Raw genomic sequence first — 27,886 nt, 5'->3', positions numbered from 1 at the left:
CCCCCAACCCCTGTCACTACCCCTCTACCCCAACCCCGTTCACTGCCCCTCTACCCCCAACCCCTGTCACACCACTCTACCCCCCTAACCCGTCACTGCCCCTTTACCCCCCTAACCCATGTCACTGCCTCTCCAACCCCCTTAACCCGTTACTGCCCATCCACTCCCCCACCCCCTGTCACTGCCCCTCTACCCCAACCCCTGTCATTACCCCTCTATCCCCAACCCCTGTCATTACCACTCTACCCCCCTAACCCGTCACTGCCCCTTTACCCCCCTAACCCATGTCACTGCCTCTCCAACCCCCTTAACCCCTGTTACTGCCCATCCACTCCCCCACCCCCTGTCACTGCCCCTCTACCCCAACCCCTGTCATTACCCCTCTATCCCCAACCCCTGTCATTACCCCTCTATCCCCCTAACCCGTCACTAGCCCTCTACCACCCCTAACCCCTGTTACTACCCCCTAACCCCTGTCACTAACCGTCTACCCCCGCTACCTCCTGTCACTGCCCCTCCACCCTCCTAACCCCTGTCGCCCACACAGTGCACCCCTCACAATCATACACACTGTACCCCACACACACTGAATCCCTCACAATTACACAAACTGTACCCCTTACAATTACATACACTGTACCCCTCACAATCACACACACTGCACCCTTCACAATTACACCACACTGTACCCCTCACAATCACACACACTGCACCCCTTACACGCTGCACCGCTCACAATCACACACACTGCACAGCTCAGCTCACAATCACACATACACTGCACCTACGTATACTTGTATTTGTGTGTGTGTATGTATATATATATATGTGTGTGTGTGTATATAAAAATACATATACACGCGGCGTGTGTGTTTGTGCTTTAGGGTGCACACCCTAATGCAACAGGCTGCGCACGCCTATGAAATACATACACATACATACTGACATACATCCAGACACATACATACATATACATACATACATACATACATACACACAGACAGACATAACTGACTACATACTGAAATACATACACATACATACATACATATACATGCACATACAGATATACTGACATACACACACACATAGCTAGTTTTTCTTAACTTTTTTTGCAGGAGGGTGGCTGGTACTGATGGGAGTTGGCGTGGCTCTTCCATCCTCGCAGCCTATCTCTCTCCCCTCCCGCGCAGATGGAGCTGGGAGGAAGTGACCAGCCGTCACTTTTTCCCAGCACTTCTTTGCGACTGCAATTTTTTAAAGGGGCCCGGTAGCGCTGTTGCACGGCTGCAGAGCTGACCGGGCTGCTGAAGATATAGGGCCCATCGGGTGGCACTAAATGCTTGGGACACCCGGTGGCCTTATCAGGAGTGGGCCCCGGTGCAGCTGCACTGGTGGCAGTTCCGCCACTACACGTTGGGCCTGTGCACATGTATTGTAATAAAGACACATTACTGTGAGCATTATTGCTGTGGAGCTCTGTTATACACTCGGGCACACAATATGGTGCTCTTAGAAAAGAGGGACCTAAGGATAAAAAAGAGGGACAGAGAGATTTTGGCCTAAAATAGAGACTGTCCCTCCTAAATAGGGACACTTGGGAGGTATGCATAAGATTTATGAAGTAGTAGAAGTTCCATAGATCAAGATGACAATTAACAATTCAACTTTAAATTGTATGTCAAATTTGATCACGTTTTACCAATGTTTCATTCTTAACATGATCCTTAGTTAGGTTTGCTGGTAATTCATTGCAGGAACGAACTATAAAATGTAACATAATTCTGAAAATTAACTGTTATGTCGTTCTAAGCAGGTTTACTAAATTGTTAGAAATATTCGATTTGATAAATTAGTTTAAATGAATAACACAGTGACCAGTAATTAAAACTACATCATATTGAAAGAATCCACAGTTTCTATTAATTTCTGGGAATTCTGTAAAGTCAGCATTCTATCGCAAGTGAAAGGAGCTGCAGGCGGGAAAAAACATTTTAATCTTGAACATTAAAACGTATGATTGCTCACAATAAATCTATTCACTCTAACATTCTGTAATAGTAGCAGGTCTGTCTGCTTGACATGCCCGTGATTAGAATATGTGCTGCCATTACAGTATATCTTGACCTAAATGTTGGAATCTAATAGACATAAAAAGTGCATTTCAATAAGGGGTTCTTGTTCAGCGCTGAGGTCAGAAAGCTAGTTTTTCATGGAAACCACACAAAAAAAAAAAAAATAGCTCTAATTTGGAGGTTGGGTAATACAACAAGCCACAAACATGTAAAGGTTATGAGAAACGTTAGAAAAGATTGCTACAGTCAGTTCCAAAGCCCTCTGATTTGAAAGCCACATTGTTTTACACTAAACACAACGAGAGTTTTCTGGCAAGGACAGTCGCTTGGCCAAGCTACTCAAATAATTCACACATTCAAGTATTCATAAATAGTAGAATGCATGTTGCACCATATACGGCTTTTTCTAAAAAGGTGGGGTGTCAGTTCGAAGAGCTAGCGCGCCAGTTTGAAGAATATTATTTCGGGCTTTTAGTCTCAATAACGAGGCCTCGCAAGAAAAATTCTTACAGCTAATTACAACAGAGAAGGGGAGCAACGCCCCTTTCTGCCTAAAATCTAGAATAAGGTAATGAATTATTAATACAAGTCATCATCTATGTTTTTTTTTTGTTTTATGCAAAATCCTTGAATTTGTCTTTCACTGCTGTACAAAGGAAGTCTTCCTTGCTGATATTTATAGAGAGTCTTAAGACCCATTCGTGGGACGACATGTTACCTGGTCAGTCAAACTTCAACATAAGTTAATTTGGTCCCTGGATAATCTGCGGGATTTATTACATGTGCAATACGTGGTTACTGTTTAGAACTCCAGAATCATTAATAATCACTACTGAGAATTTGCTGAATTAGGCAACTAAATCCCGCACTGGATCTACCCCCTCCCCGTCACAGCTCATTAATCACATATTAGGGGGGGAGGGGACTTTAGCTCCGCCTCCACCCACTTCCATCATAGCGTCGCCACGAGCTAAAAATCTTCTTCCTCTTATCCCCACAAAGGAAAGGAGAGATTTAGTCATTTTATACATTTACTTGGAAATGAACATTGGCCATTTGGAATTCTAGAGCGCTCCCTTGTGCTGAAAAATATCCTTGCAAATCTTCCTACACCACAAGTATAGATCATCCATTTAGCATTTATAAAGCTGACATCATTAAAAGCTTTTATGCATGTGGATCAATATGCCACTGGAGTATTGCATTTCTTAAAATGTCTGACTAATTTTAGCCAATCGTTTTCAGCTAATTATAGAACATTGTGCAGTGTAATCAAGTTTGAGATACAATAGGAAGAGGTTTATATGACTCAGAACAAGAAGAATATTTATTTTCATGAAACTTTGTTTTCATGTCCATAGTAATTCAAACATAACAAATTACTTGAATGGATACAGTCATTTATTAAAATAGTTATTTGTATATGAAACAATGTAACATACTAAAAAACCTGAAAATGGAACACAAAATCAGAAACCGTATTATGGTTATCAAGAATACAATTCTGGAATTCTCAAACCTTGTATATATATAGTATCATCATAAAACAAATACAAAAACAGAGAGAAACATTTTGTCGTAATGGGAAGCAAATTGGTAAAATGTCCTCTCCTTCCTCCTCAAATATTCTATAATTAGTAAATCTAAATAGTATGATATCCAACTCTGACCATGGAGTCTGAACAATCAAAGGGTAGTCCAGTCCATAGAGAAAAGTCTCTCTAAGTTAGCTTTCCACTGCTGACCATTGAGGGGGTTTCGGGTGAGGCCCTGTCTCAGCTAAAGCCTTCCTGGCACACACAGTGATTGTACACTTGATGTGAAGGCATCTATGGGCTGGGATAGAAGGAATCTCCAAAGTGAAGGTTCCACAGGTTTTCAAAGTACTTCAGCCAGGGCCATTGCTAGATTATTTTGCGCCCTAGGCAAGACCAGGTACGTGACCGCCCTCCCCAATTAATTTTTTTGCCAAATTCGATTTTTAAAAACCGATTTCTAGAAAAGAATTAAATGCATAAACTTTGAAACTACTAAATGTCATAACATAATATCACTACCTCCCAGTGCTGCCACAGAGGAAAAAAGAGGACGCGCTGGGAAATAGTGGAGGTAGAGTGACTTGTTACAATTTTTTTTTTTTATAATGGGACTTTTTATTATTCCTACACTATGTAGGAAATTTAAAAAAAAGTGCCATTATGAAAACACATTTTTTTTCATGACATCCACTTCTTCTCACCTCCCTGCCGGCAGACTGAGCGAGATTAATGTGACTGAACACTGCCATAAAGATGCACTGTTGCTGTTAGGATTATCTGTCACACTGATTGGCGTAGTGCTGCGTTTTGCCGCGTTTAGCCTCCCAATGATCTCAGCCACGGAGTGAGACGGAGCAAGGAGGTCCTAGCCACAAAGAGACATCTGCTGCTTGGGAGAAAAGGTGAGTAAAACACCTTTATTACCACCAAGAGAGAGGGCAATGGGAGCGAAACAATTATATTACCACTATAGTGTCAGCAACACATGTTTGTGTTCCTGACACTATAGTGTTCCTTTAAAGCGTCTTTAAATCACCAGTACTTTTAAAGTTTCTTAGAAAGTAGAGTGTAGATGGTTCAAAGAATGTGTGCAAACGTGGCATTTCATTTGTGACATATATCACTATTTATTGCATATATTTTTATATATATTTATGCACCTATGAAAATAGCAAAACTGATTTCTGGGTGGTCTTGCACAAGTGTTCAGGGGTTTATGTAGACAATAAATAACCCTTGTTCGTGGGAGATACAAATTCCCCAAATATTTCCCCTTACATATTGAGCAATTGTAATAAATACCAATAGATTTCAAACACATTCCTTTAGAAATTCATTTTCGGCCAACACGAGCAATAAATATGTATTCTACACCATACTCCAGCAAACAGTACAGAGATATGGGAATGTACTCTGCTTGTATATGAATGGTGCAAAATTGAACTAAAAAGAGTAAAACTATTCAAAATGCCCATATACTAATTTTACCACTAACCACTACCACTAACCACTAACCAGAAATTACTTATTCAAAAATCATTAATATTTTAGAAAAAATAATGGAACACACAATTATAGTGCATTATATATACATAGAGACTTAGTAAGTATACATTCCAACATTGGTGTTTAATCCAATGGAATGGATACATTTTGCACATGTTGGAATTATCAGCTAAAGAAAACTGAAAAGGTACATGTATCCTATCCAAGATCCTCATGTACACTTTTAAATAACAAAGGTTTTTAGTAACACTGTAAGGTATATAAAAGTGTAGGCCGAACTGTTAAAGTCAAAGCAAACCTTCCCCTGATAAGGAACTTTGACATAAAATTAATGTTTTGGACAGGGCAACAACCACAGCGTTATTTGACATTTTTTTAATTCCCATTTTTGCCCATTTTTACAATGGTAAGATACAAAGTAAAAGAAAAGAAAAAAGTCATTGTGAATAGGCACCAGACAATGACAACATTTGGAATACCAGAACTGACAAGAATCATTAGATGGCCCACCATGAATATATTTGCAGCCCAGGGATACCAGGAAATTTGCCCTGGGGCCGATTTGTGCTGTGGCCCTCCCGCGGGCGGTGGCCAGTCGCGATCCTGTGACTGGCAGACGCAAAACATTCTTCCATGCCGGCCGCCAGATATGTGAATACAGCGTATGGAGTCATGTACAGCGGCTAATTGACGGCATTGCAGTGCAGAGTGGGGCTGAGGGCGTGCCAGAGGAGCGTGTGGCCTGCTTGGGTAGACAAGATCGTGCAGGGCTGGACTGGACGGTGGCTTAAGGTAGGGGAAGAAATGCTTGAGTTGGGAGGGAGGGCAGTGTATTAGAGTGGTGGGAGGGAAGTGTGTGTATTAAATTGGGGGGAGGGAGGGCAGTGTATTAGAGTGGTGGGAGGGAAGTGTGTGTATTAAATTGGGGGGAGGGAGGGCAGTGTATTAGAGTGGGGAGAGGGAGGTCTGTGTACTAAATTGGGGGGAGGGAGGGCAGTGTATTAGAGTGGTGGGAGGGAAGTTTGTGTATTAAATTGGGGGAGGGAGGGCAGTGTATTAGAGTGGGGAGAGGGAGGTCTGTGTACTAAATTGGGGGGGTGGAAGGGGTTGAGTGTATTAGAGTGGTGGAAGGTGGGCAGTGTATAAGAGTGGTGGGAGGGGGCAGAGTGTTCAATTGGGGGAAGGGAAGGGAGAGCAGTGTATTAAATTGGGGGAGGGCAGTGTATTAAAGTGGTGAGAGGGAGGGGACTGTGTATTAGAGTGGTGGGAGGGGGCAGTGTGTTAAATTGGGGGAAGGGAGGGAGGGGAGAGCAGTGTATTAAAGTGGTGGGAGGGGGCTGTGTATTAGAGTGGTAGGATTGGGGGCAGTGTATTAAATTAGAGTGGTGGGAGTGGGGGCAGTGTATTAAATTAGAGTGGGGGCAGTGTATAGGAATATTGGGGGGGCATAGTAAGTAACTTGAAGTGAAGCTTTTGAGTAAATTACATATATAGTAAATTTAGTTTGTGTTGGTCTAGGTCAAACATTTTTTCATTTTATTTTACTTTCTTATTGGCCCATGCTAGCCTTTGAGTTTGACATGCTTGAACTAGAGGATATGGAAGCTTTGTTACAAACCTATGAAATACAGCAATGGATCCTCTAGGGGTATGAATAAATCTATCCAATGGGATAATGAAAAAAAAAGTATAGGTGAGAACGGATGGAGGGAAGGGAAGAGGGAAAGAGAAAATAAGAGAATAACCAGAAGGAAGAAAAGAGGTGGAGTGATCCAGGAATGAAAATACTCAGAGCAGTGAATAAAAGTGTATTTTAGGTTATTTTAACACATGCCAACGTGATAACGTATTCAACTGCCAGCTATCAACATTATTCTGGTTGGTAGACCTCCATCTCTTCCATGACCAGTGCTGCATTCAGCCTGGAGCAGGGCACAGCTGCCGTCAGGGCCGGACTGGGAATTAAAAGCAGCCCTGGAAAAGAATATTTACCAGCCCCATAATGCGTTGCGCCAGCATAGTGTGCAAATACAGAGTTAGAAAAGAGAACTTAAAATTAAAAATTATTACTCCAACGTAAAAAAAAGCACTCATAGGCTTCAAAATAAACAAAAGTGCTGATTTATTTTAAGCAGACGTGCCTTTGCATGTAATCAATTCAGTCCAACTACCTTGAAATATTAAGAAAAGCTTGGTAATGGGACTGAAATGGTGAATGTATGTAGGGCACAACTGTAAAAAATTTACGTTATCTTATTTATATATATATATATATATATATATATATATATCCTGTGGGTGCGCTCTTCACTTTAAATATGTTATTGTGCTGGAGTATGCACCTAGCAACAAGACTAGGCCAATATCTGATCATTACATATGGTACATATTAATGACATTTCTCTGTGTATTATGCATATATAAATGTACATTAATATATGTGTAAATATAAAAGGCATAATTATATATATATATATATATATATATATATGTATGTATGTATATATGTATATATATATGTATGTATATATGTATATATATATGTATATAACTAATACACACATTAATATACATGTCATATACCAGTGGAGGATCCAGAGCCTGATCCCGGGAGGGGCACTTGTAGATAATTTAAAGAAAAAATCCATGCACAATAACCACTACTGCTCTGTGTAGTGGTTATGGTGCAAGGAGTGCCGGGACCCCCTCACAGAGTAAGTAGTCAAACCGTTTAAGAACAGTTTGACAACTTACCTGGGGTCTGCTGGGATATGGGGCTGTAGTAGGGTATAGGAGCATTGGTGCAATGTGTGAGGGGTGCAGTGTGTGTGAAAGGTTCAGTGTATGTGTGGGGGGGAGGGGTGTAGTGTGTGAATGCGTAGGGTGTGTGGGGAAATGTGTGTATGGGGGGCTGTGAATGTGTGTGTGGGGGGCTGTGTATGTCTGTGGGGGGAAATGTGTGCATGGGGGCAGTGTGTGAATGTGTATGGTGTGTGTGTGGGGGCAGTGTGTCTATGGGCCTAGAGTTCACTCTCAACACTGTGACCACCAGGAATTCATGGTGGTCGCAGTGGTGAGAGTGAACTCTAGTCCATAGCTCCAGGGCTAGAGTTCACTTTCGTGAGAGCCGGAGCATTGCCGTGGTAACCGCAGCAACACACTGTGCTCGTGCGAGAAGGACGCAGAGGAGCCGGCTGCCTGCATGGTGCCTGTGGAACGGGGAGGGAGATCAGCTGGCAGGGGAGAGCCTCTCTCTTCCCCTCTGCCTTTCTCCCCCTCCCCTTGTGTGTCTCTCTCTCCTTTCTCCCTCTGTCTCTCTCTTCCCCTCTGTCTCTTTCTCCCCCCTTTCCCTGTGGCACTCTTCCTCCCCATCTGTCTCTCTATTCTCCCCCCTCTATCTCTTTCTCCCTCCTTTCCCTGTGGCACTCTCTCTCCCCCTCTGTCTCTCTATTCTTCCCCCTCTGTCTCTTTCTCCCTCCTTTCCCTGTGGCACTCTCCCTCCCCCTCTGTCTCTCTATTCTCCCCCCTCTGTCTCTCTATTCTCCCCCCTCTATCTCTTTCTCCCTCCTTTCCCTGTGGCACTCTCTCTCCCCCTCTGTCTCTCTATTCTTCCCCCTCTGTCTCTTTCTCCCTCCTTTCCCTGTGGCACTCTCTCTCCCCCTCTGTCTCTCTATTCTTCCCCCTCTGTCTCTTTCTCCCTCCTTTCCCTGTGGCACTCTCTCTCCCCCTCTGTCTCTCTATTCTTCCCCCTCTGTCTCTTTCTCCCCCCTTTCCATGTGGCACTCTACCTCCCCCTCTGTCTCTCTATTCTCCCTCTTCTGTTTCTTTCTCCCTCCTTTCCCTGTGGCACTCTCCCTTCCCCTCTGTCTCTCTTTTCTCCCCCCTCTGTCTCTTTTTCCCTCCTTTCCCTGTGGCACTCTCACTCCCCCTCTGTCTCTCTATTCTACCCCCTCTGTCTCTCTATTCTCCACCCTCTGTCTCTTTCTCTCCCCTTTCCCTGTGGCACTCTACCTCCCCCTCTTTCTCTCTATTCTCACCCCTCTGTCTCTTTCTCCCCCCTTTCCCTGTGGCACTCTCCCTCCCCCTCTGTCTCTTTATTCTCCCACTGTCTTTCTCCCCTCCATCCCCCCCACCCACCTGAGAGGAGTCAGGGGGGCCGGCCGTGTTGAACGCTGCAGCCTCGCCGGTTCGGCACTTCTAATGCTGGGGGCTGAAGGAGGAGGGAGCATGTCTCTCTACCATGCTCCCTCGCGGTTCCGGTTCCTGTGCTGGGAATTGTGGGAACCGCGAGGGAGCATGGTAGAGAGACATGCTCCCTCCTCCTCCTTCAGCCCCCAGCATTAGTGACAGGAGTGCCGCCGGACTGGTGAGGCTGCCACCCGGTCCGGCGGCTCCAGCGCGGAATGCGGCTGCCGGCCCCCTCAGAGTGTGTGCCACCGGACCGGCCACCCAGTGGCACATACATAACCAGCGCAGCCCCCAGGTGCCGCGGCCCACCGGGAAATTTCCCAGTATCCCGGTGGGCCAGTCCGGCCCTGGCTGCCGTAAGGCCAGCCAGGGCAATTATTGGGCAATAATTGGGATCTTTCCTGCTAGAAAGAACAAAACATGCAGACTGGGTGATGGGGGATGCAATCAGCTTAAAGGCAAACTCTCTGAACCAGAAGTGAGTAAAGTTATGTAATAACACAAACTATTTAACCCTATATAGCACATGTTGGTATGTGGCAGTACTGTGACAAGGCCATGGAATCATTAGAATCAGAATAAGTTTTTTATGATCTTTATTTCCCAATGATAATGAGCTGACTGAAATTGAAAAGTGCAGGTAGGCATTTAAATTGGGGCAGGATTAAAGATACGACCTTGCACTATGGTGTGTCTGGGGATTTCTGATACACTTGTGTATTGGTACAGGCAGTGATGTATCGTGGGTTGTCAGCATCCGAGGCAAGGCAAGTATTGCGCCCCCCATGCCCATGGACTGTTAGCACTCCTGAGTCCCTTATTCGGCGCCTAGATAGCCTCACCCCTCCTTCCCGTTTGAATGGGGGCTCCTTCTTTGATTGGTTGCCTGCGCCCTGCAGTGAAAAATCAGCACTAACTCATGCTGACCCATCAGGAGAATGGCGCAAACCCAGTTTCCTTCCTTCCTTGATTGGTCGGCATGGACTTCCAGGTGGCCAGCGGGACTCTGTGGCTGTGAAGCCGACTCACAGCTCCAGGGTCTCCTCTGGGGCTCGCGCCTGTCTCGCATGGCTGCCGGAGAGCGCTCCTTGGGCAGCTACAAGCCTGGCCTCGCAGCTCCCGGGAGGGAAAGGCAGTGATTATAGCAGGTAGGGCGTTTCGAACCGCCAGTACCCCAACAGTGTTCCCACCAACCTCAGGGACTGATTCCTGGTGCGAAGCTACCGCAAGGGAAGCGTCTCCTTTCGGGATACGAATGCTCCCCCAGGGTGACTCATTAGGGAGCACTCATTAATTACTTCCCTTGCGGTTTCTCACTTATGAAGCAGGTGCGCACGTTCTGATTGATTGGTGTGAACATTCTAATGGGATACCGGGGTGGTCCGCGTTCAGGAGGTGAATGGGTTCCGTTCGCATGAGCGCTCCCGAAGCAGAATATGTCCCCCGTGCTTCTCTAGAAAAAGGGCTGTACTGGACTCAGAGTGTTTACAGGTTTTACTGTATTACAGGCGAGTGTTTGAGTGATTGATTTACTTTTTTATAAAAACAGGCATGGGGGCAGTAATTTGAACACTGGAGGATTATTCACTAAAGTGAATCTCAAATTTAAGGTCAAAGTAGCCAAACTGGAAAAATTGTTTTTGCTTCAGCATATCTGGCCTTAAATTTGAAGTTTACTTTGAAATCACCCTGTTACAGGAACAATCTAACATAAACCAGATATATTTAATGTTAGCGTGTTCCCTTAAAATGTAATGATCGCAGAACTGTGACACCAAATCTTTGTGAGCCATGGGACCAAGTAACAGATTATGCCATGCATTGTCTCTGCACCACCTATTAAAGAGTTAACCGATGGCATTAAATTAAGCAAGATGGCATTAAATGAACCAAGATGGGCCAAGACATGAATGCCTTTATGAATGGCTTTATAATTGTCTGGAAAGTTATGAAGCCATTCATAAATCATATAAAATATAAAATCATATAAAATACTTTAACCGGGTTATCAAAACACTTCACGGAACCTCAGCAGAATTTACTTTAAGAGACTTGTCACTACTGATCCTTCCTATACGGCTTGTATTCTGCTCCATTAACTTTTCATTATATCCGGTTGTAATTGCAGGTTAAGAAATTAGCTTTCTAATTATTTTTAAGCTCTTATTATTTGCAACTGAGACTCTAGTTAAATTCATTTTCATGTGATTTGTGTGGTCTTAGCAAGGAAAAACTACCAGTGGTAAAGCTAATGTCAGGCTCAGATTTCTATATTAGTGTTAAAGTGCCATCTACTGAGCAAAGACAGAAAGTAACATTTTTTCAAAACTTCCAGCATGAAAGGGAAACACCAAGTATTGTAACAACCGATATTCATCATTCCATAGAGACAGGGTATGGAGCAACAAGGTCCGACATCCCTGTCTCCTTGTACATATAACTGCATTGATTTACAGAAAATCATTACTTAATTTCAACTATGTGTAGCCCTGATTGGCTGCTCTGCTGGCCAGTCTGTCATTATGATGCATACATCCTTGGCGGATGGTCATGCTATCTGTGACATCAGCAATGTGCTCATCTTCCATCTTGTTCCCGTCCACCACACTGCCTTTATCAATATCTAACCTGCCAAGGTTGGGAGGTCTGCAAATTGTTCCATTCAGAAAACTGAGAATAAAGTTATTGATGACCCAGGACATACTTGAAAACCAGAGAAATCTCAATGTATCCTTCCTGGTCAAATATTTTATAAATAAATAAATAGTATCATGATGATAACTGCAACATGGATTTATGGGATAACATCAGCCCCATTGACCAGAATTGGAGGCTCTTGATTGGTTATTCCTTCACAGGTCTAGAAATAGATCACTGCTGCTGCTTGCCTGTGGATATGCATCAGTAGCGTGAACTTAAAGGGACAATATAGGCACCAAATCAACTTTAGCTTAATGAAGTAGTTTTGGTGAATAGTTCATGCGCCTCCAGTCTCACTGCTCGATTCTCTGCCATTTAGGAGTTTAATCACTTTTGTTTCTGTTTATGCAGCCTAGTTACACTTCCCCTGCCTGTGACTCACACAGCCTGCAATGCAGTATTGGTGTCTTTTCAATCAGATGTTAATTTGCAATATAGGTTTGTATTTACTGCTCTGTAAATTGAACTTCAATCACACAGGAGACTGCTACAGGGTCTAGAACACTACCAACAGAGCATGAGATAAGAAATTCTAAATTAAACATAATTTGCAATACAGGAAGTGTAAACATTAGATGACTCTTTACATGAACTGTTTAAAGAGGAAAGTCACATGCAGGGAGGGCATGACTAGGGTTGTATAAACAAAGTAATTCAACTCCTAAATGGTTGAGAATTGATCGATGAGACCACAGATCTATACACCAAAACTGCTTCATTAAGTTAAAGTTGATTTGATGTCTATAGTGTCCCTTTAAAGGTGAGTTACATCCAACATGGAGGAGCCCTTTGAGCTAAATACTGTACTCTGTCATATAATTGTATATAATAATTGCAAAAGGTGCTCTAAGCTGGATGGACTCAGGAACCCTATATAAAGTTCATGACATATGCTTTTTTTCTCCTCCATGGTGATGACTGTCTCTACGACTTTTGGAGGTGGGTCGGTAAATGCGTTTTGTACCTCTGCTTGGCAATATCCCTATTCAAGCATTCTAGAATCCAATCAAGGATAACTTAGATATAAACACCAGATACACGCACTGAAAGCGTACCACCATATTCTAAACTATAGTGCTGCTTTTAAAGCATTTTGTCAAAGTTCAAGAGAAGTTTCCTTTGTTTAAGATAATTGTCATAATTAGCACAACCTAAGTAGTACAAATAGCATACTTAACATAGTCTAAGAGCAATGAATCCATATGAGAGCTTAGAGACTGCAGTAAACAGATACCTGTTGAATCATGGTTGTGCTGTAATTGCTTCAGATGGGTCAGGAGATATAGGTCGGAGAATGAATAAGTGGACGGAAAGATTTGGGAGGCCTAGTCTCGTTTAAGGAATGTCAAATTTCCAACGTTCATTGGACAAAGAGTATGACTTTTCTTCTTTGGCTGCCAGGCTTATTTAACTATGTCAGAGCCAATCAACCCATCTCCACTTCAGTACATTCTAAAAAGATTTGCCAATAGTATATTTGAAATTCAGGTACATCCAATCCTTCGTGCTGTTTATATAATCTTATGTATTTGAATTTCTGTCATGATTCTCTGCTTATTCATATATACCCAATGAGCAAAGCCTAATAAGAAAGAATGGAGAACTTTTTTGTTTGTCTGCCATACACAGAACAGTGAAAGGAGGATATTTCTTCAGTAATTTTAAGGAAGGGATACTCAGAGAGGTCAGTATTAGATTGTTACCCTCTGTGAAACACTGTGACGTATTCTCCTAGTAATTCCTGTTAAACTTTTCATCTTTTTTGCATTCAGAGCCGAATGCCAGCCTAATAAGCGTGAATGGTTTATGGATTTTTTTTTTATTTAATAGATTTGCGGATGGTACAATACATGAAATGTGACATGGAAATGTAATGGAACTGTGGTAGTCAAGGCATTGGTATATACCTTAAAAATACACTTAAAAAGATCCTTGGACAAAATATTTATACATGCTAAAATAAATATTGACTAAAGACATAAAGACATAAAAGTGCCCATGACGTAACAGGTACAAGACTCACTCCAAAGCAAGGAAGTACTCCGAAACAGGAAAACCAGTACTAATAAGGTGTGACAATGTATCATAAATAAGACACAATATTATTCAATACAAATTGAACTGTGCTTTCCATAAACACCTCCATGTGTTTGTTTACACAGAGAAGGATGCAAAGGCTATTGGGACATCCAACAACTACCATTAAAGGGTTACGCCAAGCACCATCACAACTTCAGTGATTTGAGGTGATCATGGTGTTTGGAGTGTGCATGTGCATCATTTCGCTTTGGGATTAACCCCTTAGCGGCCGGAGGTGTAACTACACCTCTGGCAGTGTCAATAGCCAGTTCAGAACAAAGTCCAGGCTAGCTAATGTCAATTATTTGTTAAATTGGCTTCTGACACCAGCATACACATCCGGAAACCATGTACGTTTATGTTTTGTTTTTTTTTACAATCTTCCCACAACATAAATATACATAGAAATAATTTTTTTAGTAAACTGTTGCTTTATCTTTTATTTATGTGCTAGGTGTGTATTAAATACATAATTTTTTTTAGTGGGGTGGTTAAATGAGACCATTTACCTTTCAAGCAATGACAATATGTAACAATTCATTTTATCAAAAGTTTTTTCCACGTGTTATTCTCAGAAGGTGGAGAACAGCTCTAACTAGGAGTGACATTTACTGTCTAGAGGTTTTACACATTCATTAACAGTTCCAAGAATTTGTTTCCCAACTCAGTAGACATCAATCCTCTGCAATGCCCTTCATCGTGTGACTGCGAGCTATGCATACATATAGCAGCAGCAAAGTTAGCGAGGAACATAAAAACTTATTTAAAATATATGTCATTTATCTTAAAAAAAAACCACTGCTGTTCAGGAATTCAGTTTTTACATTTTTATTGCATTCTGAGAAGATAATTTTAAATCCCCTTTAGCTAAATTGGTAACAAGTGATATCCTGATTCAACATTTGTAAGGATCACATATTTCTGAGTAAATAAAAAAAAAAATAAACATAAAAAAAAGCAAAATGTATTTTAAGTGATTAAAACATATAATATAACATAAAATAAACATACAAGTATGATAGAAAAATGGTACAAGTATAAGATTCTAAGCATTTCAAGCCCATAAGACACATTTGAACATGAACTGTCACTCTGGTAAGTGATACCGAAGAACTGACCAGGGAAAGGAGAGTAGAGGTAGTAAGTGCACCACACACATTCCTCATCTGCAGTTCCACGTATGAGTGGTGTCATCTCTCCATGATGTTTAGTGTGCACTCATTCTTGAGTATCTGCTTAGAAATGCTGTACCAAGGCACGTTCTTTTGACCTTTCCTTCCAAAGTTCGGTACACATTCATGCACCCTCTTGCTTTGTGTCATAAAGGATAAACTAATTTAAATGGGGGGGCGGAGCCTGACCACGAGCCGGAGCGGTCGCACCTCAGCACAGCTCCCGACCGTAACCCGCAAAAATCCCGACAAGTGGGGATTAACACCCCCAACTCACCCACTCCTGACCAGGGGCATCATCGGCACTCTCCCCTACCACCTCCCATGCCGTTTGTGTGCCCGGCACGGGTGAACCGCCGGAAACGCAGACCTGCGGCCTACAAGCCGGCTGCAGCCCTCGATTGGGCGGCATTCCTCGACGGCCTCGATCAGCCTGAGGACTCAACAGGGGACGATCCCTATACGGCACCCCTACACACTTGGGCAGAAATGGGCCGCCGGTCCCAGAAACCCCCACCGGAGACTGCCTCAGGGTCCAGGGATATCAGCACCATGCTGCAACAACACAGGCCGCCAGCCACAATGCCGCCAGCCACAATGGCGGGAACACCATGAAGGTACACAGGGGTCCCAGCCCACATGCCCAACCCCCAGAACAGGTACCTACACCAGGGGGAACCACTGATGGGTCTGCCCCAGTCACCCAGCCGGACTTCCAACACCTAATTGGGGAAATCAAAAACCTCTTGGCGACCAGCATAGAAGCCATTAAGTCTGACGTGCAGGCTATAGCTGGCAGGGTACAGACCACAGAGAACGATGTTACTGACATCAAACAGGGACTAACCACCTTACAGGACACAGTACTGGCACTCCAGAATCAACAGCAAGCACTCTCCCTCCACTATATCGCCCTCGACGACAGGACAAGGCGGAATCACTTAAAAATAAGAGGAGTACCAGACAACGTCTCCTCAGACGAATTACCTCACTACCTGAGACGCCTCGTGGCCGCCATCCTGCCACCTACACAGGCCAAGTAATTTAATACGGATGGGATATACCGCCTGCCACCTTCGGGCAGGACAGCCCCAAACTTGGCCCGAGACGTGATTGTCCGCTGTGCTACCTCCCAAGACAAAAGAATCCTGATGACTGCTCTCCGGGGCAAGACGCCACTCACATTTGAAGGCGCACAGCTTAACATCTACCAAGACCTCACCAGAGCCACGCTACAATGGCGCAGATTGCTGAACCAAGTCACCAGCACCCACAGAGAAGCGGGGATAGAATACCATTGGAGGTCACCCAGATTCCTGGTGGTCACTAGACACGGAACTGTTCACAAAATCTCTACACTTGAGGAGTTCCCGACATTCTGCCACGCTTTGGGCATACCCGCACCCAACCAGGCCATTGACAAGCGACCTACTCCTGATGCCTGATTCCAATAATAGAGACTTTACCACACATGTTCTATGTTGCACAGTTATAACTGCACATAATCTGCTGGCCTTGAGCCACTCCTAGCTCACCCCATTCCCCCCCACTGGCAAGAGGGAGCGACCGCTCCAAACCTACGTACCCCCCCCCAGGCCCCCCAGGGCCCTGGGTACACATAGAAGAAGGCCATAACTCAGAACCCGAGAGGGTTACTACACACATATTATGGCTACTCGCCCATTCTCCCGAGGCAATTCACACACTCACGATAACATACCATTGCAGGCCCACATTCTCTAGTACATGATCTCGTTTACATGCTGTTGTTCATGCCATACTATGTTTTCATGATTATGTTTGATGTATGTTTCAAATATTCTTGACCCGCACGGGTATGAAAAAACAAAATTTCAATAAAAAGAGATTGACAAAAAAAAAAAAAAAACTAATTTAAATGATATGCTCTTGCTGTACTAGGGCAGGCTAGAATGCAGGTGAGCTATAAAATAATGATTAAATAAAATGTGTTCTGTGTTTAAAAAAAAAATAGAATGTGTTCCGTGTTTTTGAAAAACAACAACAAGGGGGATGTAGCCTGACCGCCATGCTGACAGAACTCATATCCCTGAACGTCCGGGATAACCACTAAAAAATGAAGACTTATTTCGCACATGCCGTGATTTGAACTATCCTAACCTGAAGATATTCTAAAGTGGACTCTGGTGGAGTTCATCCTGCTGTTGGTCCAGTCGTGTTCGGCAGATCGGGAGGGGGGTTGACCTGAGGCCTACACTGAACCTGCTAACGGCTAGTGAGGGGGATGCAGCCCATCCCTCCGCCTGATGTCTCGGTTCTCGTGGCTTCAAGGGTCTTTCCCTGTTCTCTCCCCCTCTCCCCCCACTTGCCTGTTCGGCTTTTACGTTTTAGCAAAAAGCATACATTATTATATTTTTACTTTTACAGCATCTAACATACCTGACGAATATAGTTGGCCAGTAAGTTCACTCCCCAGTCAATCACCAGACGTAGTTTATTTGTCTGATTATTTCTTACTATGCTGTGACTTATTAATAATCTGAATGATCTAACTGTGTTCTGCAAACTGTCTTGCTCGGGTTTAACCTGATATGTATGTTTTTTAACTAGCCATTAGCTATATGTCTAGCTCATCCTATCTGTGACAATTTGATTTTAGCTCAGCCATGTCAGTTAGTTACTACTTAAAAAAAAAAAAAAAAAAAAAGAGTTCTCTTTTATCATATGTTTAATATCTTGCACTGTCTGCTTCTCGCATTCTGCCAACGTCAATGCGTGATATGTCAACATACCTACCTCAATAAAACAAGGGTTGGCAAAAAACAACAACAACAACAACAACAAAAAGTATAGTTAACATTTATTTATATACCCTCTGTGAAGTTGCTTTTCCAGTCTATATTTCGTAAATAATATCTCACATTCATCTGTTATGCTTTTTTTTTTTTTAAAGGATGGATAACATTACTGTAGATTTTTAAAGAGGCAACATTTTATTTAACATCCAAATTACACCCCTTTCAATTCATGACAGTGAAATGACTTTGTATCCACTGACAAACGTTTATTGTAGTGCCTTGTCTAGTTTCCTATCATTTGTATATTCTGACATGTGATCTTCAATGCCCGCTGAAAGGTAGTAATATAAAAAAGACATGGACTCAGGACAGAAATCTAACATACTCCATTTGTTATTTTTTCCATGTACAACTACTCCCTGCAATCTATATTTAAAATAGAGTTGAATTGTGTGTTCCTAGTTTTGTTTAAAGACTTTTATTAACAATTGAGAAGGGTAAAGTTAAAAAAAGAAAAAGATAGTGAGCAATAAAAAAATGATTTATCAAGAGAGCAAAAAATATATAAGTATATATAAGTATATATTAATAGAAACGCATAGATATAAATAAAGAAAATATTCAGTAAGGTAACAAGAAGAACTTATATGAAACCATGATGAAACGATGAAAAGTCGCCCTCCCACCCTCCAATTGTTCAGTAAAATATGATTTGCTGCCATCACCGATATTGCAAGCTAGTAAAAAAAAAAAAACAACAACAATAAAAATAGTAAGACGAGAGAAAAGTGTAAGAAATTTTTTTGTGTGAAAGCAAGGAAGGTTTCAAGTATGGGAACAGAAAGAGTATGGACAGGGGGAGAGATGAAGGAAAAAAAGAGACAAAAAGAAGGCGATGGAAGGAGAAGAAAATAGAAAGGTAAATAAAAAAGGAAGTGGAGGGGTAAAACAAAACACAAACACACACAAATGTTGAATTGGAGACAGACATAAATCCAGACACGACAGGATTTAGCACAACAAAGGCCAAGAAACGTAAGGTTAGGTCAACAATGCAAGACATTCCTTCCAATGGTACCAGCTCTTATTGTGTGTTTTAAGCACATCATGAAGCCTAGTGATTAGTTCCTCTATTTATATATAAATGTAACCTCAGCAAGTAGAATTATTGAGGCAAGTGACCTACCACCATTTGACTTTACTATCCCTATATTTAACAAATATATATTTGTAGTATGTAAAAAAATGAAATGTGGAAAACCACAGCTGTTTATCCTGCAATTGGGCGCCCCCATCATAGCTCCCTGTCAATCATTGTTATACGCTCTGTACTTTGCACCTGGCAGTCAACAGAGAAAAAGCGTACAGAAAAGAGGAAAATTTTTTCCAATATTTATATTGCTCGTCCACATTTGCAATTTTTGCCTTGGCTTTGCCTTGTCTGAACTGGATCATGATGTAACTCGCTAAATCTATAAAAAGTTACTCTAGGTTCTGCGACCCGTTCTGCTTCTAGAAGTGTTCACGGAGCAAGCAATCTGTATGTGCAGTGTTCAACTTGAAATGCTTCACATACAGAGAAATCAGCACTATTGTGCCGGCAGCTAGTTACCCCCCGGCACACGTGAATTAGACAGCCTGGAACTCTGTTCCGAACTGCCTAATATTAGTTCTGACGTCAGTACGCACTGCCACTGGTGACTGACAAAATGAACTTCTTCACTTGTAGATAGTGCTATCAGCACACCTGTAAACAGAAGCCCTTAGAACTGTGTGTGCACAGCTTGCATGTACACAGTCTAATGATATGCTTCAATACAAAATCCCATCCTTTAAATTCTCAATTTTCACATTTCGAATGGTAGCTCTCTTTTGCTCCATCATTCCTTGATTCCACCTCCATAAAATATATGTTATTTGTCCATTCCACCCTACTTTCCCACCCCTTATCAACTTCCTGGTCCATACTGTTGTCATCTGTTGCTCCAGATACAAAAGTGATGGATTCCATGCTTTACTTTTGGAAGAAACTGATTGGTGCATTGGAGGTGCTCGCCAGGCATACGCCGAAGGTCCATCAATGCTTCTCTATGAGAAGTGTTTGATTGGATCACAACCAGGAAGTCGTGAGGACAAAAGAGGAATGGAAATGATCAGAGGGAACTTGGCACAGCACTGGATTTCAGGTAATTTTTATAGTTGTTTTTATATTTTTTTGTATTTTAAAAGATGTTGAAAAGGCGTGGGGGGGGGGGGGGGGGGGAGTCTTAAGATTTCCAAACATGTAAATAACACACTAAAGTACACAAAGCCAGGAACATACTTGTAAGAAGAAATACATTCTGCACATTGACTAATAGAATAAATTGTCTACCAAATATTTGGATATTTGTTATGTTGGTAAGCAGCAATCACAAACTGGTCAGAAAAACTGATAACAAGAAGGTAAAGTTAATATGGCGCTTAGAAATATGAATGTTAATACAGCAACCTTTGGAAATTAAGAGATTGAGACAGGTGAATGGATGTAGTATGTAAATAACACACTAAAGTATAATTTGAGACAGGTGCGTCAATAATTTGAAGGCCCGTCTGGAAAAAAAGGCAAGTCCATTCACTGAATGGACCCTAACCTATAGAGAAAGCTGCTGAGACCAGGCAATTTTTTGCATTGCTGCCTAACGCCACCTCTAGTGTCTGGCACTTTGACAGCCACTAGAGGGGCTTCCTGGTTGCAGATGTTCTACATATGAAAGCTATTGATTGTCACAGCAATTGTCACGCATACACACTAAGTCACACTGTGTAAAGCTACTGATTGGCACAGACAGCAAATATTGTGCATGCACACCAGACCACCAATGCTTCTCTTTAGAGAAGCATTGTACAGGCTGAGAGCAACAGAATTGATGATCTCAACCACTAGAGGAGTGAAGACTATAGCACCGGGGGATAGAAGGTAAGTAAAATGCTTTATTATATTATATTCCCGGGTACCCTTAATCTAAAAAGCCTCTACATCATTTTAAGGTTAGGAATAGGTACTTGTTCCTGATGAGTTCCTGTTTAAAAGATGAGCAAGCTGGGCAACGTGCATAAATTTAAAAAGAGTAGATTTAAGAATGAACTTCAAGCAGATAAAGTGTATACGTTGCAAAAAACTTATATGTGTGAGCTATGAAGTCTACAGGGAATACCAGTAATAACACACTATCTATTACATGGTTAATGAGGGACACAAGAGATGTTGAGAGAGGGATATTATCAATCATACCTATGAAATGCAGGTGACATACAGTAGGGATGCAGATAGGCTGCAGTAACTTGTTCATTACCAGCCTTTTAAAAAAAAAAAAACATTTAAAATAGTAGCATATTTTTTTTGAAACCTGGGATGAATAGCTGGAACATTCACTTAGGACAAAGCTATTTTGCTTTGTATATATTACTGCTACGGGATTTCAAAAAAAACAAAACAAAAAAAAAACCCACACAATTCTGTAAATGTACAAAGTTTTAATTTGTGCTAAATCCTCATCCTTTACAGAAATTGTGAATGAAAAATGATAAAAAAAAATCTGAGATTTGATGGTTCTCTTTATCTTGCAACAGACCTCGATTTAATGTTTTTGGATATGCTTTTAAAATGTTTATACAAAAATATTAAATCATCTGACAAGGTTATCAAAAAATATTAAATAGAGGCTAATGATTTCATATTTTTAGATAAACGTTTAACAGAGGAGCAGTGCTACGTATGCATCCAAACAAATGCTTCTCGCATTAAAGCATCAAATTCAATACTTTCCTATGAGCAGTATTTAAAGGACCACTCTAGTGCCAGGAAAACATACTCGTTTTCCTGGCACTATAGTGCCCTGAGGGTGCCCCCACCCTCAGGGTCCCCCTCCCGCCCGGCTCTGGAAAGGGGAAAAGGGGTAAAACGTACCTTTTTCTAGCGCTGGGTGGGGAGATCTCTGCCTCCGATCCTCCTCCGTTCCGCCCCGTCGGCTGAATGCGCACGCGTGGCAAGAGCTGCGTGCGCATTCAGCCGGTCGCATAGGATAGCATTTACAATGCTTTCCTATGGACGCTTGCGTGCTCTCACTGTGATTTTCACAGTGAGAATCACGTAAGCGCCTCTAGCGGCTGTCAATGAGACAGCCACTAGAGGATTTGGGGGAAGGCTTAACCCATTAATAAACATTAATAAAGTTTCTCTGAAACTGCTATGTTTATAAAAAAATGGGTTAACCCTAGCTGGACCTGGCACCCAGACCACTTCATTAAGCTGAAGTGGTCTGGGTGCCTAGAGTGGTCCTTTAATGACATTGGAACTGGTTGAAGTGTATTTACCACACTGAGATGAAGTGGTGGGGGTGACATTAGGGGTTCTTTAAGGAAACTGATCTGATGGGTGGGCCTAGATTGTAAGAGAAATTATTATATTTTGAAGTATGTGTTTCCAGAAGCTCGGAATGAATATATCACTGTTTACCGAGAACCTTTATTGGAACTCTTTAACCCCTTAAGGACCCATGACATGTGTGACATGTCATGATTCCCTTTTATTCCAGAAGTTTGGTCCTTAAGGGGTTAAAGAGACATTCCATGCAAATTTACTAGCATGTAAAAACAGAGAACCTTGGAACAAGAATACAAGATTTATTTGCATGTTATACTTTATGCACATAGGCCTCTGTTTAATATTTTTGAACACATTTTTTTTAATTATTTAATATTTTTTTTTTGGAACATTTTCAATATTAATATATAAAAAATTGCCAATTAAAAATTAAATTGTGTCTCAAAATATTACATTATTTGAAAAGCTTTTCCAAAAATATTAACTCGTGGCCATAAGTAGGAGAAAAATGTATGCTCCTAGCCTTCACTCCTATGCTTGCCTCTTTGATATCGCTTTAATTTTGTGAAAGAGGAAGTAGCAGTCATACAGCTCCATTTTCACTACTCAGTACTGTACACGTCTGGCTCTCAATCAACGTATCCTTTCCTTCCTCGTGACATTATTTATTACTGTTATTTTTCATGTAGCTCTAATACATTGCATACTTATTCCTTATGTTACTTGTATGACACAGACAATTTGTGAATTGAGCAAGTATAGGTCAGCTTCAATCTATCATATTAAACCATCGCAAGACTACTTTTAGATACTGGCTTCCTTTCAAAATGTGGTTGAAAAGATGGAATTTAGGGACCTAATCTCAACGTCTGCTCTTTGCATGTTATATTAGAGTACACCATTTCTTTTCAATCTATAGCATCTTTTTTTTAAATCACAGATATTTGTTGGAAACTTACCAGGATTTTTCTATTCTTCTCAACCTTAGTTACATCTTTTGTCCACTCTTCATTCCTGAGTTTTTGACAAATATCCTCATGATCAAATAATCTGTTACCATTCCGATTCCTAGGATGTGAGCATCTCCGTTTAATGCCAGTAAATTTACGTTCATATTGGGGTAGATCAGTAAACACATCATCCTCGTCATCCTCCTCATCATCATCATCATCACCACCACCAACAAAGTCATCATCCTCATCATTACTGCTCCTCTCCTCTGATGTTCCATTGCATAGATTCTCACCAATATTAGTGTCAAAATAAAAATCAGGAAATGTGATTGCACTTGGTTTATGTTTAATAACTCGAGTTCTTCCTAAACCGGTATTTAAAACAGTTGACAAACAGTTGAGATGTAATGGTGCACATTCCATATCTTGGCATGGTCCTTCAGTATCAAATTCTTTCCAAACGGTTGCAGAGCATGGATAATTTCCAAGCTCGGAAACTGGTATGCTGCTCTCCTTCAAGTATGGCAAACTTGTATCAGCATTTCTAGATAACAACAAAGTGTCATTAATCTCCAGTTCCGTGTTAATGCCATTGCTCCTGATATGAAGTCTGTCACATTGCTCCGTCTTAGATGTTAAAGAGCACTTGAACAGTGTGGAATGACTAGAGGAACCTTCAACCTCTGCGAAAGTTTCCATACTTTAAATGGATTACTCATGATCATTTCCCATATTATTATTTTGCAGTATATTATGTTAATGGAAAAATTAGACATAAATTGGGTTCTGTAACACATCCATGACATAAATAGTGTCTTCACATCCTTTGATTATCTTCTCCTGTAATAAAGAAAGACAAGATTGAGATATTTGAAACCAGGTGAAGAAGGAGACAGGCAATCAATCTATAAAAAAACAGCAATAATCATTGACTACATTAAAGTATACTGTGGATGGCATTTAGTAAAATATGACTATGGAGATATCAGCTAAAATGTAAAAGAAAAATCAAAACTCTTTTTAATTTATTTTTTATCCTTATATTTTTATTAAGCATAAAATCACAAATACAATTTAATTTTTTTAATTAATTGTTTCCGTGCATGCATTTTAATTGTTTACCTTTACAATGCATTAGAAATATGTGTCTGTCATGTTATTTTTTAGAAAATGTTCTGACATGGAAAAAAATATAGGATATGGTGTTAATTTGAATCTGATAAGTTCTAGGACCATTTATACAGGATGTGCCAAAAATTAGAGTAGTGTTTGAGGTGTCACTTTTGTTTTATTAATGAACCAATTTTAATGATATTACATACAAGGATTGCTTAACATATAGAGATTTGTTTTACAAAGTACGAAAGATGACAACTTTTAAATGAGCTCCATTTGCAGACTTGCAAGGTCTTACTCTTTCAATTGCATTGTTTATGACATTAGTTGGCTTTAGCACTCAAATTTCTGCCTGATAACTTGCTGCAACGTCACCCCGCACCAGTTGGTGCATTTGGCAGGCACTAATGAATTAGCCATTCATTTTCTGTGCCCTAGAAACTACATTTTTGCTTATTGACAAAGTCATTTAGATGAAAATGATCTTCTTCAAACATGATGAGTTGATGAACATGAAGTCATGTTTTCTCTGGCTAATTCGTTGTTCCTACATGAAATTACCCATGATGAATCTCCCACAAGTCAGTTATAATATGTACCTGCAACAAAAACATTGAACTACTAGCAAATTATTTACCCGTCACATCTCACTTTGAATTTTGGCCTACCCTGTAGCATCTCTGAATCTTAATATATTATTTCATATAAATTTTTGTATATATATCTCTGTATACAGTACCACCAGAAGATTTGTCAGTGAGTATTTTGAAATAGCATTCTGTGATATATTGGATATAGAACCAATCAATTCCAGATATTTCACCTGTACACGAGCTATTTTTATTTTACACCGTTGAGCAGTGGTTATAACCTTCATTGGTCAGGGTATTAAAATATGCACATGGCATTAGAATGGTAAACCAATTGTCTATTGTAGAGTTAGATGAGAAGCCCATTCTTTAATTATAATATAAAATGTACAAGAAATACATTTCACAAAACATCCAATGAAGGTCTTACCAGCATCCAAAAAGTATCAATCACATTGGGGGAAGTGCTATTGTAAACCATTTATTGAAGGCATTTGCCTGCGACCTTTTTGTTAAACATTGACATTTATTAGAATCGGTAATGTTTTACAAAGTCAGACAAAGGTTCAGCATCTATGTACCAAAACCACTGCATTAAGATATAATGGTTTGGGTGGTAAGAGTCTTTAATTATTGCTGACTTTTATTATTTTTCTACATGTACCCAAAACAGGTTTAATTTCTAAACTCCAAATTGTACAAAACTAAAGTCATTCTCTAGTTATCGTGTAACAGTAGGTATAATATTACACCTTTTTATATCACTTTATGATTAGCTGTTTTATACTAGTTATGTTACACTCGTTGGGAAGGTTATTGTGCAGTTCCTTAGTAGCCATGTTTTCTATCTTGTCTTTTACTTGTTCTGAACGTGGTTTGTTTCCTGTTCTGAAAGTAATGCAATGTCACTTCCTGAATAAGTATGTTGTCGTGGCTTGAGGACCAAGATGCCAAGATGCCAGAGGACCAGATGAGTTGGACGCACAGGAACAGAGGGTGTTGAGGGCTCTGCTCAAATGAACTTACATTCTAGAGGGATTAAAAGTAGTTGGGAGTAGAGGGAGGAAAAGTAGTTGGCTAGTGTGAAGGCTTAGTTTTTTTAAATTTATTTTCGTTTGTTTTGTTTTTTGGATGACAGTTGCAGGAGAGGACACAAAGTGGGATACCAAGGTGCGAGGAAGGAAAGCTATTAACAGCTTAATTGATATGCTTTCCTGAAGAAGTGAGTTCTCAATGATTTTTGGAGGAACGGAGACTGGATGAGAGTTTGACAGGGCAAGGAAGCGTGTTCCATAGGAAGATGAGCCTCACCACTGCATTTATTATAGACTGTAATAGGGGAAGCGTAAGACCACTGAGAAGGGGATTGCATTGGTCAAGGCGAGAGAGCATAGCGACATGGACCAGCACCATAGCTGCATCCAGTGTTAAATAGGGGTGGATACGTGCTATGTTTTGAGATGAAATCGGCAAGATTTGGTGATTGACTGGACATGAGGGGTGAGGGAGAGGTCTGAGTCAAAGAGAACAACTAGGCAGCAAGCCTACGAGGTAGACCTGGTGGTAGTGCCAGTGACATTGACTGGAGGGAGACAAACATAGGAGTAGCAACACTTGAGGGAGGAAAGATTCTTCTGTTTTAAACAGGTTAAGGCTAAGGAAGTGAGTAGCCATCCAGTTAGAAATAGAAGAGAGGCAGTCAGAGACATACGTCAGGAGGGATTGCGAGAGATCAGGAGAGGACTAATAGATTTTACAAGGCAGGCAGTATAGATCGAGAAAAGTAGAGGACCAAGGGCAGAACCTTGGGGAACACCGACAGAGAGTGGTTGGAGAAAAGAGAAAGAGACAGAAAAAGAAGCACTGAAAATGCACTGGGATAGGTAAGAGGAGAACCAGGAGAGATCAGAATCTCACAGATCGAAATTACGGAGGATGAGAGAAGTTGTTGATGATCAACAGTCAGTGTCGAAAGCAGCAGAAAGGTCAAGGAGAATTAGGATGGAGTAGGATTTTGACCAGTGGATTTTGCAGTATCACTCCAATTTTAGCAACTCATTTGCCTAACCACTTATATCATCATCTCTTTCTTCACCATAGCATTATAATTTCCCCCATCTTTCCTTTTTAACACCCCAACCCTTTATATGAAGGGTATAAGATGACATGCCCTTTGCTATTAGGAAGACCTTAAAAGTTGCTACAGTATATATCAGGGACTCATTATCAGTGAAGTTCCAAGAAGTTAGTGCAGAGTGCCGGCGTTTTAGTAATGACAAACAGGGTTGTCAGGAGAACACGGTGTAGGGATTCGCTACTCGCCAGCAAGCTGAAGACATTACCACCGCTTACTATTATTTATAATTTTTCTGTAGCGCCAACATATTCCACAGCGCTTTAGAATCTTACACTAGGGATAATTAACAACAAGTAGCTGACATACAAACTATTAACATAGACAATGCTCATGAAGAAGAAAGAAATGGTATTTAAGAATGGTGGAGTGGATGAGTGACGATACCTCGTTAATGATCTCCAACTTAATTCAGACTGTATTAAGTTAGCTATGGGCATGAGAATGGAAAGTGCAGTAACAAATGTCCGGAGAACACAGCCCAGGCCTGGGAAACTGACCTTACTCAAACGTTACATTAGAATGTTCTACTCTGTTTTATAGAAATCTGAAACATACCTAAGTCACAAAATAAAAAAAGTTTCCCACTGGACAACTTGAGAAGGGGGAGCATGACTTCTGTCCATGCCTAGTGGGCTGGATTAAAATGGATTCTAATGTTGCAACATGGAGGTTTTTTTTATTTTTTTAAA

General features: G+C 41.1%; 1 protein-coding gene across 1 annotated transcript in view; it reads right to left on the bottom strand.

The window, feature by feature from the left end:
* The window catches only part of STARD13 (StAR related lipid transfer domain containing 13), a 260,123-nt gene extending 236,704 nt beyond the window's left edge, over window positions 1-23,419 (bottom strand). The window contains exon 1 of the mRNA XM_063429412.1: window positions 23,361-23,419. The gene's annotated coding sequence lies outside the window, so the exon portion shown is untranslated. The remainder of the gene's footprint in view (window positions 1-23,360) is intronic.
* Window positions 23,420-27,886: the final 4,467 nt, after the last annotated feature.

This window comes from Pelobates fuscus, chromosome 1, assembly GCF_036172605.1.
Source record: "Pelobates fuscus isolate aPelFus1 chromosome 1, aPelFus1.pri, whole genome shotgun sequence".
NCBI lineage: Eukaryota > Metazoa > Chordata > Amphibia > Anura > Pelobatidae > Pelobates > Pelobates fuscus.
This window is presented reverse-complemented; position numbering and strand designations above follow the sequence as displayed.